Genomic DNA, 18,276 nt, shown 5'->3' with positions numbered 1-18,276 from the left:
TCTTAACATTCTTCATCTCAGGTCATCTACTCTGATGGTCAGCATCTTGTTCCCCTCTCTGGAGCAGTGGGCACTGGCTGGAGTCCGTGGAAAGGGAGAGAGCCTGCTGGTAGAGCTCGTCTGTTGGCTGCAGCTGTAGAACGGGACAGGATTTTGGCACAGTCCAAATAAGCTTCTCAAAGTGGTTATAACTTGGAGTTCTCTGCCCTGGGCACTATGGCTGACTATTCCCAGCCAACTCAAACCCAAAATGTGTTACATAAGCTTTTGATTTTATACTTTGCTGTTTTGGTGGAAGAAAGGCAAGATAGTGTCTTTGACAGGCAACTGAGATGGCTGCTTGGTTGATTGCTAGTAATACCATATGTTGATTGCTCAGCAGACGTTTTAAATTTATATATGCAGCAAAGATGTTGATTTTCAAAGAGCACATTTCCCTTTTCCAGTGCAGCTACGCACTGCCACCCCAGCTCATCTGTATATTATCTGTTAGTGATGACCTACTGGCCCTGTAATTATGTTCCGTATGCAGGTTTTCACCGCTGCTTATTGTACTGTATTGGTCTGTGGTTTTCCCACATGAAACTTTAGCTGCTGTAGTGTCAAAGACGCATTTTTCAAACAAACTCTGCCTATGATTGTCAGATTACCAGAGAATACAGCTAGCAGAAAGCGATTTTCTTCTGTCCTCTGTCTCTCTTTTCTGAAGCTATAACATTTTAGGAAAGGGACCGGTCACAAACAGAACTCCTCGCTTTCAGCTGGCCTGGCTGCCCAGTCACTGTGCTGGGCCAGCCATGTGTAAAGACCTGGGTTTATTATCAGCTCAGGCCTTTGCTCTCTGGCTCAGCTGGGACTAGGGATGCTACGGAACTTGGGGAGAGAAGGAGTTGTAGTCATTGTGCAACGGTGACACCTAGAGGCAGGATTGAGGGCTCATAATTGTAAGATTCCTCACTTTAAATTTGCAAGACACCTGTTTAGAAGAAAATGTTCCCCTGCTCCTTAATAAACAATGTTTTCAAAGGTTTCTCACATCCAGAGCAAAAATCTCTCTGAACCTTATGAAAAGTTCCGTTGGCTTTGCAATACCCTATTACTTCCTAGGTCTGTCATTCCTGATTACAGTGGGCCCAATATTCAAAGATATTCAATATTACTAATCCGGTGAGGCATTACTAATCCGGTGAGGCATGGTGAGGCTGCTGAATATAACAGGATAAGTTCTAGTTATCTGGATAAGTTATGTCTGGATAACTTTAGACTTGCTATTGTGCAGGTCTAACTTATTCAGTTTAACTTAACTGGATAAGGCTGAATATAGGCATTTCTCCAGTCAAGATAACCTGATAAGTAGCGTCGCCCCGATCCGCCCATTTCCCGCTCATTGACTACCGGTTACCTATTTAGCCAGATAACTGACTTATCCAGCAAGTGGCACGTGCTGAACATAGCCCATATTCAGTGGCTGCCACTTAGCCGGATAAATCCTACTTATCCAGCTAAGTAGCATTTCAATATTGGGCTCAGTGTTACTCTGTCTGGACGAGATGCTTGTATCCTGTGTGCATCCCAGCTGGATAAGACCATGGCTGGCAAGTGAGAAAAGGGATGAGAACACAGAACTACATTCTCTGGAGTCCAGCCCCACCCCCATCCATCCCCGTCCACTGGACCCACTGCCTGATTCTCATCACCACCACTCATTGGGCCAGATTTTAATTCCTACGCGTGGGCGTAGATTTGGGTGCACAACCCGGTGCGCACAAATCTATACCCAATTTTATAAAATGCGTGCGCAGCCGCGCGCATGTTATAAAATCCAGGGTCGGCGCGCGCAAGGGGGTGCACACTTGTGCACCTTGCGCGCGCCGAGCCCTAGGGGAGCCTCGATGGCTTTCCCTGTTCTCTCCGAGGGAACTTTCCTTCTGCCCCCCCCACCTTCCCCTCTCTTCCCCTACCTAACCCGCCCCCCAGCCCTACCTAACCCCCCCCCCCTAACCTTTATTATGGAAGTTGCGCCTGCCTCTGGGCAGGCGTAGGTTGCGCACGCCGGCCAAGTGCCGGCGCGCGATCCCCCAGACTACTGGGCCTACGGGGGCCTCTGGCCACACCCCCGGACCGCCTTCGCCCACACGGAGGTATTAAAATCTGGCCCTAAGGGAACTGACCTTAACATCCCAGGCCTTGACTGGAAGAAGCAGGTTGACTGTAGGCCACGAAGACCCATGAATAGCTTGAGCGGTACGATAGCCAACCATTTAAAGCCTAGGCACCCTTTTCAGTCCAGGTCCAAAGCTTCCAGTACTTAGATTGCTGGTCAGTACTTCGACGTTCAGGAGTCAGACTTTTGAGTCCGATGCTATTCTCGTTGCTGCTCGAATACTTTTTAATTTCTTCCCAAGTAAAACACATTACCAGTAAACACATTGTTTAACACAAGTTTTACTGCTTGCAGAAAAAAAAAATAGTTGCTGCTCCATCGTATGCTTGACAACGCATAAGCCTGGTATGCAGTTCCATGTGCAATGCTCCCTATGGGGCATAGAAATGGCATGCAAACTTCTACAGATTCTGACAGGCATTTTCCAAATTCACACCTAAGTGTCTTGTTTCATTGCTGGAATTTAGCTCTCCTTAAGACCTAGTTCAAAGATGCAGTGATGTTGACTGCTGAACTTGTGTCCCAGAGCAATCATCAATGGGCTTTTATATATATATATATCTAAATGAAACAGACTGGGAAAATAGTTACCATTGTTTAACTAGAAGTGAGTCACTGTCTAAAGCTCCCAAAAGTGAGTGGGCGGTGTTTGGCCTAGACACTACCATGATCTGTGAAGATGCCTGTAACAACCAACACTTTTACTAATGAGACCTCAGAAATGTCTGAGGATCTTCTTTAATTGCTCCATTTAATTGGAGCACTCTCTAGCCTAGCCTCCATTCTAAAGATGGGCATTTCAAAAATGCTAATCTACAAATTATTTGAATGTCATTCTAATTGGATCTTGCAATCTCTATTAGTAAAAAAAAAAACAACAATCCAATATTTTGCAAAAAACCAAAAGTTAATTATCATATTTTGAAAACTAGGCTTAACTGATCTTCTGCCCAAGGAAGCTTGACATAATATGTTACTATGTTAAGCTTCCCTGGGCAGACGATCATTTAAAAAACTGCATTGAATACCAAATTCAAAAGATATTTTATCAATTTAAATTCTCCAGTTTTGAAATTAAAACATGCTTTGGTCCAAGTGTTGCACTCTTGTAATTTGCACAACATATTAATCAGTGCTTTCAGACATTGTAATGTGAGATACACATCTGGGCATAGTCCTACAATACTGCATTACAGTAACATTGTAGATGTTGGCAGACAAGGACTAATTGGCTTGACTGTCCATGCCTAGACTTCTCAAGCAAAGGATATATCCCAGGTGTCAGCCCTACAAGCTTGATTACCTATGTTGCTCTAGCCCTAGGCTGCATAAGTTTGGCTGGCTATAGGATATGGCTCTTTATCTAACTCAGTTGAGTTGCTCCTCCCCTACATTTTGGATAAATGAGCCTACGAGTTTCCATAGCTAAATTAACACTCAGGTCCCCCATCCTCTCACCCATGTTCTTATCAGTGCCCACTGTCTCAAGCAAGCTTACATTCTTCCACAGCACTGGTTTCCAGCATCTTTACTGGTAGGTTAAACTTATTCCAGGCATCTGCCACTCTCAAAGTAACATCGTAGATGACTTCAGATAAGGACCAATTAGCCCATCCAGTCTGTCCAATTGTTTTGCAGTCTAATTCTCTACCATTTTGGGGGGTAGATGAGCATATAAATCGCATTTCTAAACCAACACCAGCTCCCCTGCACTCCCCTCCCTCTCCCCACACAATATCTTTTATCCAATATCTTTCAGCCCTGTTCCTAACTGCCCTCTATTTCTGTCCCAAATATATTTAATTTCAGTTAAGGTGCTGATCTCCACTACCTCTGCTGGTACACTGTTTCAGGCCTTGTCGTCTTCCTTTTCGGCTCTCACAAGTTCCATACTTAACTCAACACCCAGACCCTGTCTCAGATTTGACTGGTTAATTTTGTAATAATCCAGATAGCTACCAAACCTAGAAAGGCTGTAGTCTAAAACATCTGACCATCCCATGCTAATTGAAATTAGGATTTCAGCCATGCATGTTACTCCACCTATTTCTTAGCCCAGTGCAACTGCACCAGCACTCTCTGACATAGATTTGTATTATCTCTATTTGGCCCTGTACAGTTCCATACAGCTGAGCAAATACTCAGTCCCGTTCCCCCCCCCCCCCCCCCCCATTTCATCTGCGTGTTATTCTCCACCCTTCACCCTATGCCGAGACAACATTGGCTCATTGCTGGCTCATGCTGGCGTATTTGTTCAACACTGGTTCAGAAGACTGCTCCATAATGGGTAACCTGGGCTTCATTCTGTAGTGTTTAAGTGCCATGGAGAATCTCTCACAAAGGCTTGATTCTGTTTGGTTTGGAAGACATTTTAAATCCAAAGGCCAATTTTTCTGGCTGCAGGCTGCATGTATACGTGTGTGATCCTCCCTGTCCTCTCTTGCATCTACTATTTCTAGTTCAGAATTCTCCTCGCCAGCTTCTTCATCCTCCAGTTTTTTCTGGAGCTTCAGGATCCAATTCTTAGACACTCCCATGATAAGCGGTGCCTTGTCTTCCTGGATGAGACATGTTTGAAAGAAGTTGCCATATTTTGGTTCCTTCCTTCTCGGCTTTAGCATAAGGGATTCCTTGCACTTCTTCTGGTAGCAACAGACTATCTCTGCCATGGATCTGCCGGGGAGAAATGTCTTCATCACCATATGCTACATGGCATCGAAAAGGATGATGTCCAAGGTCTCCGAGTTTGAGAGGACTCGGGAGTGCTGGCGTTTACTCTCCTTAAACAGAATGAACCGATAGTCATTGGTGAGAGTGGTTATAAAGTCAGTGAAGCTCAACTTCCCATCTCTGTCAACATCGGCACTCTTCAAGACTTCGAAGGTGTCCCGGTGATTCAGGCAGATGTTCATGGTGTTTAAACTGTACTGCAGGTCGTCCTTGTCAATCCTCCTTTTGGCTTCTCCTGAAATTCTCGAAGGCATCCTGGAAGGCTGCAGTCTGCCTGGGAGAGAAGGCAAGGACAAGGTTTACTCTGCTCTCCACTGACTTCTGAGGTACCAGCTTAGTCATTTCCAGAATGAGTGTATCTGATGTCTTCTGGGGCATGTCTTCATCCAGGACCTGTTTCTTGCCTTCTAGTTCCTCACAGATGAATTCCTCTTTCTCCTCCTCAGGCTGGTCTTGGCCCAACTTCTGGCTCGGCATCCATGGCTAGGCTCTAGAGAAAGGCCGCAGAATGGACCAGGGCGGTACTGGGAACATCCTACCTGCAGGGCCTCCTGGATTTCTTCGTGCTTGCCATGCTGCGACTGGGCTATCTTGTAGGTTGAGTGTTTATTGGCTGGCAGGCCATCTGCTTCGCATGCCTTCTCCTTTTCCCAGGACCCGCAGGCACGTGATGGTGCGTGTATACGAGTGTGATCCTCCCTGTCCTCTCTTATCATACCCTATTGTAGCAAGTGCTGCCTGGATCCTCTACTATTCCTAACCCTGACCTGCTCCAGAAGAATGTGTCAGACTTTGCCATTAGCAGAAATTAAAAAAGCAAGCAAACCACAGAGCACTCAGTTTACTATGCATAAAATATTCGGGTACATTCCCAAGTAGTTACTGAAAATGCCTCTTCATTCTACCATGGCCAGAGCTCCCACAAAAAGAAACAGATTCCTTTGTCACTAACGAGAAGGATAACCTATCAATCAGTACAGGGGCGGCTCAAGGCAATCTGCTGCCTGAGGCAAGGAAAAAAAAATGCCCCCCACCTCCCAAGGTGTGGTGCAGGTCAAATCACAGTGAGCGCGGGGGAAGGGGGTTATCCCACTTGGAATCTAGCCCTCTTGATGATTTGAAATACTGGGGAAGGGGGATGCAAGGGTCAGGGTTCCCAGAGGAGTGGCAGATAGACTGCTAGAGATATTCCAGGAAAAATCCCACAAAAAAGCAAGATTCTTGCAACCCATTTGGTATTAGGCCTACCTATTGTAAAATGCATTAGGTGTGAGCTTGGCCCTCTGAAAATTATGAATAAACTGAATTACAAATTACAATACAGTAAACCTCCCATACCAAAACAGCACTAACTGCAGAGCTCAAACAGTATCAACCCTACCCATGAAAAGCAACATTGCAAATATTACATCAGGCCCTAAAACACCAGTACACCTCAATTAAGAAAGCAGAACATGCCAAGAACATAAGAAGTTGCCATACTGGGTCAGACCGAGGGTCCATCAAGTCCTGCATTGGTCAGTCCAGGATGCAAGCACCTGTCAAGTACCCAAACATTAAACAGATCCCATGCTACTAATACTGGTAATAAGCAGTGGCCATTCCCTAAGTCAACTTGACTAATAGCAGTTATTGGACTTCTTCTCCAGGAGCTTGTCCAAACTTTTTTTTAAACCCAGCTATGCTAACTGCCTTAATCATTTTCTCTGGCAACAAATTCCAGAGCTTAATTGTGCGTTGAATAAAAAAGAATTTTCTCTGATTTGTTTTAATTATACTACTTGCTAATTTCACAGAATGCCCTCTAGTTCTTATATTATCTGAAAGAGTAAACAACCAATTCACACTGGTTCTAGTCCTCTCATGATTCTAAAGACCTCTATCATATCCCCCCTCAGCCGTCTCTTCTCCAAGCTGAACAGCCCTAACCTCTTTAGCCTTTTCTGATAGGGGAGCCGTCCCATCCCCTTTATCATTTTGGTTGCCTTTCTCTGTACTTTCTCCAGTGTAATTATATCTGTTTTGAGATGTAGCAACTGGAACTGAACACAGTATTCAAGGTATGATGTCACCATGGAGCGATACAGAGGCATTATGACATTCTCTGTTTTATTCACCATTCCCTTCCTAATAATTCCTAACATTCTGTTTGCTTTTTTGACCACCACAGCACATTGAGCCAACAATTTCAAAGTATTGTCCACTTTAACACCTACATGTTTCCTGAGTGATAAACTCCTAACATGAAACCCAAAAACTTGTAATTACAACTTGAGTTATTTTTCTCTATATGCATTATCTTGCACTTGTCCACATTAAATTTCATCTGCCATTTGGACATCCAGTCACCCAGTCTCGCAAGGTCCTCCTGCAATTTATCACAATCCACTTGTGATTTAACTATCCTGAATAATTTTGTATCATCTGCAAATCTGATCACTTCAGTCATCGTTCCTCTTTCTAGATCATTTATAAAAATATAGATCCCTATGCAGAAAGGACACGCTAGCAGAATTCTTCACCTCAGTCACACAAGCAGAACATAAACAGATCCTCACCAAATACAGAATAGGGAGGTCATAAACTATAAATAGAAACATGCAGACAAAACTGAACTGGAAACCACAACCAAGTCAGACAAGCAGTACAACAATGGAAAAAGAAAAACATCACCGTTCCTTATTGTTAGGATTAGTTAGTGTGGGCCCTGGGCCGAGATGAGAGGAGGTACCGCCCACAGGGAGGAGCCCCGTGAGCCTCACTGTTGGGAGGCGGAGTCTCAGCTGACATCAGACACAGTATCAGTCTAGAGTCTTTATTAAAGAGATAGAGTGACACTACCCACGGAGCGGGGGGGTGCCAGAGAGGAGGTCTCACAGACCCAGAAACACAGGGTCGGTGGAAAGGGGAATACCCAGAGGGGATACCTCCGTAGAGTTGGTCATGGTCTGCAGAGCGGGATACCCCGATGAGATCTTCAATAGAGGTGGTAGTGGTCCGTGGAGCGGAGTACACCGAAGAGGTCTTTGGTAGTGGCCCGCGGGGCGGAGTACACCACAGGAGGTCCTCAGTAGAGATGATAGCGGTCTGCAGAGCGGGGTACACTGATGAGATGCTTAGTAGAGATGGTATTGGCCCGCAGAGCGGGGTACACCAGTGAGGTCCTCTGTAGAGATGATAGTGGTCCGCAGAACAGGGAACACCAATAGAGTCCTCAGTAGAGTTGGTAAAGGCCCGCAGAATGGGATAGGCCCGAGGGAGTCCTCAGTAGAGATGGTAATGGTCCGCAGATCGGGGTACACCAGAGAGGTCCTCAGTAGAACTGAAAGTGGTCTGCAGAGCGGGGTACTCACGAGAAGAGTAGCGATGGTTCCAGGGAAGCCCCAAGGAACGGGGCAGGCAGATGTTCCAAACGATAGGCCCTCCGAGGAGCGGATAGCCAAGACGAGGAGAGGGCCCCCAAGGAGCGGATACCCGAGACGTCTTATGCCAGGAAGCAGGAATTGGAAAGCAGGGTCCTCTGAGAGCGAGGCGGATTTAGCAAGGATGGATCTCTTTGCCAAGTCATCAGTAGGCAGGGCCAGTGGGTTTAAATATCCTGAAGGGATGACATCATCTGGAGGGGACGCCCCAGAGGTTCCCACCTTGTCGTGCTTAAGAATGGCCCGTGCACGCGCGCGCCTAAGGGATTCTGACGGCAAGATGGCGATCAGCGGCCTCCGTGCCACCCCAGGAGGCTTGGGAGCGGTAGACAGGCCGTCGGCAGCTGGCGAAGGCTGCCAGCCTACCCCACGGAGTCAGGGAAGTGAAGAAAGAGGTGAGCAGCAGCGGTTGGGACCGACGGGCGTAACACTTATAAAACACAGAACAATAAAAACACAAAATATAAATTATAATACTAAAACCACATTAATAAGAATATTTCAAAACAGCTAATGAATAGAGCATCCAACAATCAAAAATTGAAAAAGTTTTAAACATTTCCTAATACCTATAAAAAGTTTTAAAACAGCAGACACATGAAATACTATCCAATAATTAAAAAGAATAAAGGATTTTGAAAAATTATCCTGCTCTCCATAGCTTGGAACTGTTGATTCCAGTCACCCTGAGATTGTTGTGATTTAGTCAGAGGTGGTGATCTGCACAAACCTTCTGCTTTCATATAGACACTCTGTGACATACGTGTTCATTCTTATACATACTCTCTCATATGCTCACTCACATGTGCTGACTCACTGACATACACTCACTGCTCGCAGAGTATGTGTGCGAGCAGTGAGTGTATGTGTGAACAGTGCATATGAGTATGCACTGTTCACACATACACTCACTGCTCGCACACATACACTCACACCCACACACATACATGTTCACCGACTTTCACATATGCTCTCTCTTTCATCCTTATGTACTGACTCAGCTTTCTCTCATCCTCGCACACACACTCACTTGTTCACTGACACTCACGTGCTGTCATGCTCACATACATGCTCACTGTTGCACATGCTCGTTGACAGCACTCACTGACACACACACGGTCACTCTCAGTCAAAAACACAACATTCATTGACTCAGCTGCTTTCTCTCTCTCTCTCTCTCTGAATACATTTTAAAAAATTAGTTTTACTTACATTGGTGGTCAGGGGGACCCAGGCAGGGCCCCGAGATTAGGATTTGGATGGGCTGCTTTTTGCATCTTCGTTTCCTGCCTTGGTTTGGGAAGGGGCGGGTTGGAAGTCCCAGATGAAAATGTTTGGTTTTTGTTTTTCAATTACTTTTATGCCATGGCCCAGTGGCTGAGACTGGCTGTGACCAACACCAGGACCCGCATAGTCTTTTAGCACAAAGCAGGAGAATCCCCGGAGGCTCTGCACTGGCACTCACTCTGCCGTCTTTTTTTTTTTTTTACTAGCATGGCAGTGTTGGAGGCAGTAACAGCAGCGGCGGCTTCATGAATCTGTGCCGTTGCTCTGCTCAGGTACTTCTTTTCCACGTGAGGGACGGAGCCAGGAATGCGTCAATGGTGGAAAAGAAGTGCCTGAGCAGAGCAACGGCAACAGATGCATGAAGCTGCCGCTGCTGTTACTGCCTCCATGTTATTGATCAAGCTGCCAGGGGGCGGAGTTAGCAATCTGTTGTGAATCTGCTAAGGAATTAGCAAACTCTTATGGATCACCTCCTCCAGAAGGGAGGAGTGAGTAATCTGATAAATGCTGCTCCCTCAAGAGGAGGAGCTAGCAATTTGTAATACCCCGTAGGCGGGGTCAATGATCTGTTGTGGGTTGGCTCCCACAGTGTGGCAGTCTGTATGATACCACTCTAGTAGTGTAAGGAATAAACACTTAGTGGAAAATGGTGAATCCTTGGGCCGATGGCAGATGACAATGCCCCCAGGAGGATATCCTGAGAGGGACCACCGGCTAGGCTGGAGTATGGAGACAAACACAGTTCTTTATTAGACAGGAAGTAGAACCACCAGAGGTGGCAGTAGTGAGCTGATGGGCCCGGCAGGGCTGAAGTCCCTCAGATACTGGAGCTGCGATCTCTGGGTTGCTGAGCTGTAGAGAGAGACTATAGGTAGTGAGTAGACAGGGTATGCTGGATACATAACCAGTAGTAGATGATGCACTCACAATTGTAGATATCTGTTATGGCTTCAATGCAACAGAAAGTCTTCAATTTATTCAGGAACAGGAGCCGTAGGCGAGAACTGGTTCCTATATGCAGTCTGGAATAAGAACTCACAATATATATTTATTTATTTATTTATTTATTTATAAACTTTTCTATACCGATTTCGTAGCAACATCATATCGGTTTACAGTATAACAGCAGGTGGAAATTACATAGAACAGGATGGGGCTAAATGGGATTAATAGGAACAGTAAAACTTAGCAAGGAAAGGACAGGGAACCAATCAAGGACAACAATTAATTAGTGGAGATAATGCATATAAACAAATATAGGAATAAGAATAATATCTGTGTATGAGATGGCTTCTGGAATAGAAGAAAGTCTTTGGAGAGTTTTAGGAACATAGGCCCTCGTGGAGCGAGTGCCGGTTCCTATCTGCAATCTGTAATAGTACTTCACAAGATATAGGTATGCGATAGCTTCTGAGATAGAAGAGAGTCTGTGAAGGGTTTTAGGAACATGGGCCCTCGTGGAGCGAGTACCGGTTCCTATCTGCAATCTGCAATGGTAACTCATGATCTCCGTACCTGCGATAACGTCTAAGACAGAAGGGAGTCTTCAGAGATTAGGAACATAGGCCCTCGTGGAGCGAGTACTGGATCCTATCTGTAATAGAACTCACAGTATTCAGTCTGCGATCGCTTCCAGGCAGTAAGGAGTCTTCTGAGCATTCAGGAACGTAGGCCCTCGAGGAGCGAGTACCGGATCCCATCGTAGCAGTCTGAAATCAAGAAGAGAGAGCGGGGCCCCCGAGGAGTGGGTACCCCTTGGTAAGTTTGTGGAGGCAGAGCAGCAGAGAAGATTCCTCCTTGCTAACTCGATTCGTAGTTGCAAGCAAAGACCTTTTAAGTTGGAAGCATATGACGTCCCTATGGGGGGACGTCCCCCGAGATTTGCGCCCATGCTGGTAAAAACTCTGGAGCGTGCGTCAGGCCAACCCGGGGATTCCGGGGAGAAGCGGTGAGGAGAAGCCACGGCAACATCTGTCCGTCAGACCTGAAGGGAGTCGCCACCAAGGTAGAGAGGGTGGTGCGAGGGCGAGAACAGGCACGAATGCAACACTCCAACACTGTCGTGCCGGTAAAAAAAAAAAAAAGAAAAAGACGGCAGAGTGAGTGTCAGTGCAGATCCTCCGGGGAGACTTCCGCTCTGTGCTAAAAGATTGTGCGTGGCCTGGTGTTGGTGGTAGCGGCTCCATGGGCACGGGGCCACAACGACCAACACAGACCCCATGATCCTCCCGCATGGCTTACCGTGTGGCCGCTCTTTCTTTCTTGCCGCAGAGACTGAGGACCCTGCGGGCTTGTCGGCAAAGCTGCATATTGATGAGCCTAAAGAGAGGGTGAGGTGCCGTGGATGGAGAGTTTTGAAGGGCCAATTTTTACACTTTGCCTCCTGATGCGGCCGTCTCACCCTGCCTCGTTATAGAACCACCCCTGCATCAGTAAGAATAACGAACTGTGGAGGTTCAGCAGGAAGGTTCAGGACACAGATGTTGTGGGGCTAAAGTTGATTTATTGCGTTGATAGCAAGAGGAGGAAGAATTAGACCTGCAGTGATTTCAAAACTTCCCTCAATATTCGCAGTAGGGTAAGCCTCGGTCCCATCAGAAGAGAATCGTATTGGGGGTCACCAGGTCACGTCCAAAACTTTGCAAAAAAAAATATTTGCTGTACGTTCCAAAGAGTGAAAGTGACAGTTCCACAGCGTTTTGCCATTTAAATAAAGGATATTTTAAAAAGCTTTTTTTTTTGGGGGGGGGGGGAGGGGCCCATTGCAAATGTTTGAAATTGGGTGAGTTTCAGTCAAGAATGTTCCCATTGGAGCTGGCTGTGAGCCTCAGTGACTGCTGCATGACCCTGTGCAGGAGACTCGAGAGTTTGGGTTTTTTTGTTTTCCGACCTGGAAGCTTCCTCTTCCTTCTTTCTGCTTCAAGCTCAATTGGAAACAGGACTGGGATCTGCCACCATCAACATCATTCACAAGTAGGCAGGGATTTATCCCCTATTTTATACCCCCCTCCCCCCCCCCCCCCCCCTTGGTCTTATCACGACCATGCGCCCATCCTTCTTACAAATCACGCAGACGTGAACACTGTAATATCACCATCTCCCCGGAATCCCCGGGTTGGCCTGACGCACGCTCCAGAGTTTTTACCAGCATGGGCGCAAACCTCGGGGGCGTCCCCCCGTAGTGACGTCATACGCTTCCAACTTAAAAGGTCTTTGCTTGCAACTACAAATCGAGTTAGCAAGGAGGAATCTTCTCTGCTGCTCTGCCTCCAAAAACTTACCAAGGTGTACCCGCTCCTCGGGGGCCCCTCTCTCTCTTCTTGATTTCAGACTGCTACGACGGGATCCGGTACTCGCTCCTCGAGGGCCTACGTCCCTGAATGCTCAGAAGACTCCTTACTGCCTGGAAGTGATCGCAGACGTGAACACTGTAATATCACCATCACGACATGATCTTCTCATCATATGTCCAACTGCCTAAGTAATCAAGAACTCATATCCACCACATCCCCCCCTAATAATGCTGACTAATCACAGGTCTGCTTCTCGATTATCAAAGCGCTAATTATGTTAGATTCATTGTTCAAAATGTTATATCTTATCCTGTTCAATGTTATTTATATTTATCCTAACTAAATCCCAGTTCTTACTTCCTGTTATCTGTAAGACACTCATATGTTATGTCATCCCAAAGTTACTTGTAAACCGAAGTGATTAGTAACATTGTTACTAGAACTGCGGTATATAAAAAAATGTTAAATAAATAAATAAATAAATCATGAGGTCTGAATCCGGCCACTAGGTTTCGCCCTTAAGCAATGGCCACAATTCTCCCTCCACATCATCCCCTGCCCCAACCAACCTGGCGGGTATGAATCCCCAAATTAGGGATTGAATCAGGGACCTTCTGTATGGCGCTGCCACTGAAACACCGAGCCAGCTCCAGGAGACCCAGGAGACCCTCATCTTCAGGCAACGATGAGAGCTGTGAGCTAGCTCAGGACATGTCATTGACCAAAGGCTGTCACTGCAACAAGCAGGCGGGTTGGAAGAAGGAGTAAGGATGGTGAAAATCCCCAGGTAGCTCCTGGCGCCGTAGCCCCAGAGGGGGCTGGAAACTGACAAGCAAAACAAACTGAACATTAAATTCCAGAGTGAACAGTTTTGCAGAACTGTATATTTTTCATCTATTTTTATGCAAAAGTAAAAAACCTGAAGTTTTGCTTTAACTGAAAATATTTGCAGGCATTTGGAGAGAAAAAGCCATAATCCCATCTGGACAAGGGTGGTGCCATGCCTTAATACCCTTTCTGGGCTCCTTGAGCCCTTCCCTTCCCCAGACTGGGCACCGACAGCCCGTAAATTCAGATATGGATGTGGGGGAAGCATGTTTTTCCTACTGAAAAAGCTGCACAAGAAATCAATGTTTTGCTCAGAAGTTAGTGCAAACAGACAGAAAAATGACAAATTCTCATGCAATTAATGGTAAAAATCAGTCTTGCTGGTAATCTGCTTCCATTGGTGTATGAAAAATAACATTTTAACTTCACAAATAGTTTTGTAAGGAGCAAAAATTCCAGTTTCCTTGTGACTAGATAGCTCCATTCCAGAGGGGGACCAGCTGAGCTCATCCTGGTTTACACAACTGCATGCACTGATTTCTTGTGCCAATTTGTTTAAGAGAACAGGAACTACAAGTCAAATCCCCTGACTCTACTTAATCTCACCCTCTCACATTAAACATGTTTTCATTGTAATACCCATTACTAAAGATTATTTGTCTTGTGTGTGTGCATGTGTATCCTAACTAGATTTTAAGCTCTGTGGGGCAGGGACTGTCTCTATTTTGTGTGTCTGTACTGCACACATACGCCTAGCAACGCGATAGAAATGTTCAATAGTAGTAATATGGATGCAATGGGGTAAAGCACTCCATCCCTTCTGGTTTGGCACTAAGTATCTTGTCTACATAACTCTTGCTACGAAATGTTTGTACCACTCAGTTGAAGACGGTGGAATATGTGGTGGTGGAATCTGTGGATGAGCGCAGGTTTTCTTGCAGGCACTTCCAGCATGCTTGTTGCTCTGTTAGAGTTATGGGACGGTCATGAGAATTCCAGTGCAGGCTCACTTTTAGCCTTCAGCTGTTTGTCCTCTAGACTAGAGCACGTGTACTGAACTCCTGGCTGCATCGCATCTGGCAAAGATTGTTCTGCCACCTATTTGTCAGAGTCCTGAATATTAATCCGGTTTCTGTCCAGATTGCTGTGTTGCTGTGTCCCACTTGGATTAGTATTCTGCATAAAAGGTGGCAGGAACTTGTATGAGCTCAGTGTCTGCACATAAACTTACAGCAGGAGCTCACAAGAGCTCAGAGCCTGAGTGGGTTTTTTATTCCAGCAGGCGCTCCTAGTAGCTCAGTCTTTGCACACATCTTACAGTAGGACTTCAGAGGAGCTCAGAATATACATATATCTTATTATTTATTTGTTAAAATTGTGTATATTCTGCTTATATCAAAATAACATGCTAGAAACAGTAGAAACTCAACTCAGTACTTGAACCCTTTACTGCAGGTGCTTACGTATGCTCAGTGCTTGGAAGAACACTTGGAACTCTCAGGAGCTCAGTGCATTGCACACAGCTAACTGCAGAAACTCCCAGAAGCTCGGCGTCCGCACCAGTGTCATAGCCAAAACTGATTTTTTGGGTGGGCCAAAGGTTAACATGGGTAGGCAGTAGGCACACAGATCCGAGCCCTAAGAATTGTACTGTTATCAATAAATAATCCTTAGTGTGTATCAACAATGGATTTTTAAATAGTCTGCAAAAGCCATTATACATCATGAGTGAAACTTTAAAAATATTTTAACTTAATTATTTGAAGCACCAATATTAAACATTTTCTATTAATCTGCATTAATTTTATATTTATTACCGTTTATAAATACACAAGAAGAATGTCATGTAAAACACAAAGAACACAAACATCAGATCTAATCAGTCATGCAATAAAAAAAATAGTGTATTCTTTCATGCATCCTCTTTCCAGAAAGGCAGAGATCATCATAATAGAATAGCAATAATCATAATAATAATTATAAGAATGGGTGCAGAGCAGAACTAGGACAGATCACATTACAACCCAACAGGCAAAATAAATAATATATCTATCTACCTATCTATCTATATACAAATACTGGTGTCACCATAGCAAAACAAAATCCCTCCACTATTAAACACTTTCAGGTGAATTTTCAAAGGAGTTATGCATGTAAATGTAACATACTATCAAATGGCAATTTTCAAAGGCCTTTTACCCCTGTTAAGTGCACTTATTGTGGGTAAAACCTATTGACAATTCGATGGCATATATTGTAGCAATTTTCAAAAGCCACATACACGGGTAAAGTACATTTACATGTGTAAAACCCAATTTTAAGCATGTAAGTGCTTTGGAAAATCAGGCCCAGTGTGAAGTAACACAAACGCCTGGACAAGAAAAGCACCTAGAACTTTGCCATTCCATATTATCACAGCAGTAACTCTCAGGAATCAAGCAACAACAAACTTATCTATGAAAAGACAGCAATGCAACATTACACCAGGTCCTAGAGCACCAATACATCACCTACTGGGCAAACAGAACAACCTGGACTGCTACAAATCCCTTCAGAGAAACTACATGCCAGTCAAAATACTGCACCTCTGGTTAATGCCAAACTAAAAGAGGCAAAGTCCATTCATCATCAGTTGACTCTGGCTTGCCCAAAAAAATTCTCTTCATTTGAATTTAGTCTTGAGTCTTCATCTTGTTCCAGTATCATTGCCTGTCCTTGACCTATCTCTGTCCTGGCGCATTTGCCGTTCCCGTATGGCAGGTCCGAAAGGGCTATTGAGTGGCCAGAGGGCTACCCCAGAGACCAGCATTGTGTTGTTGGGTCTCTACTGATGCGTCAGGTTTGGTGGAGGCTTGAGTCCCTGGTCTTCAGCCTGCCCGCCTGTGCTGGGATACAATAATGATTGGTAAGACACCAGGCCCTCACAATATGTACTCTGAGCATCTCACACATGCTGGTGGTCCTCTACTCCAAAACTGATTGAGGACTTTTATGTCCTACTCTTTGGCCACAGTAAAATTCCAATACTCAAAGAAGGCAGCTAATATTCATTACCTTTCTGAAATCACATAATTTTAACTTTACTTTAACTTTATTAAAATTTATGAACTGCCTGGTACACTGGGCACTAAGCAATTTACAAAGAAACATTCATAATCATGCTTCACAGAAACACATGGTTAAGACACAAATATACAAAAATCAGCAAACCCACAAAACTTATAGCCAGCCTGATGGAAAGCCTGCTCAAGATAGAAAGCCAAACACCAAGCCAAAGAGCTATCATCCCATCTCTCTCCTGTCAATTTCTTTATAACTCAGACAGAAGAGGTTTTCTTTATTACTGGACAACTGGCCCAAAATGACTAGGCCTAGTAGGTTATGAAGGCCTTGAAAGGCCTCAGTTCCCCGCTTAATACTATCAATAAGACAATACAGTAGATATCAACAAATAAGGACTTCTTGGCACACCCAGGCTTCCTCCAGCACTACAGACCTTACTTGATCTCTGGTCATTTCCCTCCCTTGTCCTTACCATCATCTTCTGTATCTGGCCAAAGTATGCTTGAACTCTATCACTGTCTTAGGCACCAATATAATAAGATGTGCCGGGCTGTGCACACAGTTTTAATTGTACATGAGAGCACATTGCATGCAATGTTTACTCTCCAAGCAACAAGGAGTTTTGCACACAACAATTTGCGCATAAACCTGCATAAAACTGTGTGCACAAATTAGCACTCCTCCATTTAAAAATAAAGGATTAGCTATTACTCCCCTAGGCTGAGAGGCATGTGGGCTCAACTCATGGTTTCTTAACATTGGGAATTTGGACAGAGCTGGAGTAAAGTTACTTGGGCTAATGCCAGTCTATGGGGCTGAACCTGGAGTTTTTGGTGCGGGTGGCCTGTGCTTGGTATTTACCCATATAAAACACTTTTTTTTTTCACAAATCAGGTTTTCTGCGCAGAAAGCATATTTATGCGCAGAGAATAAACTTTGCACGTACATTTTTTATGCACACGAAATGTTGTTGTGTGCACAAAGCTTGTTGTTTATGCGCACAAGACATTAAGGGGCGGATTTTAAAAGGCGCGCGAATAGCCTACTTTTGTTTGCGCTCCAGGTGCAAACAAAAGTACGCTGGATTTTAGTAGATACGCGCGGAGCCACGCGTATCTGCTAAAAACCTGGATCGGCGCGCGCAAGGCTATGGATTTTGTATAGCCGGCGCGCGCCGAGCCGCGCAGCCTACCCCCGTTCCCTCCGAGGCCGCTCCGAAATCGGAGCGGCCGCGGAGGGAACTTTCCTTTGCCCTCCCCTCACCTTCCCCTCCCTTCCCCTACCTAACCCACCCACCCGGCCCTGTCTAAACCCCCCCCTTACCTTTGTCGGGGGATTTACGCCTCCCGGAGGGAGACGTAAATCCCCGCGCGCCAGCGGGTCGATAGCGCGCCGGGACGCAACCTGGGGGCGGGTCCGGAGGGCACGGCCATGCCCCCGGACCGCCCCGGGCCGTAGCCACGCCCCCGGGGCCCGCCCCCAGAACGCT

This window comes from Rhinatrema bivittatum, chromosome 5 (assembly GCF_901001135.1).
Source record: "Rhinatrema bivittatum chromosome 5, aRhiBiv1.1, whole genome shotgun sequence".
Classification (NCBI taxonomy): Eukaryota; Metazoa; Chordata; class Amphibia; order Gymnophiona; family Rhinatrematidae; genus Rhinatrema; species Rhinatrema bivittatum.
This window is presented reverse-complemented; position numbering follows the sequence as displayed.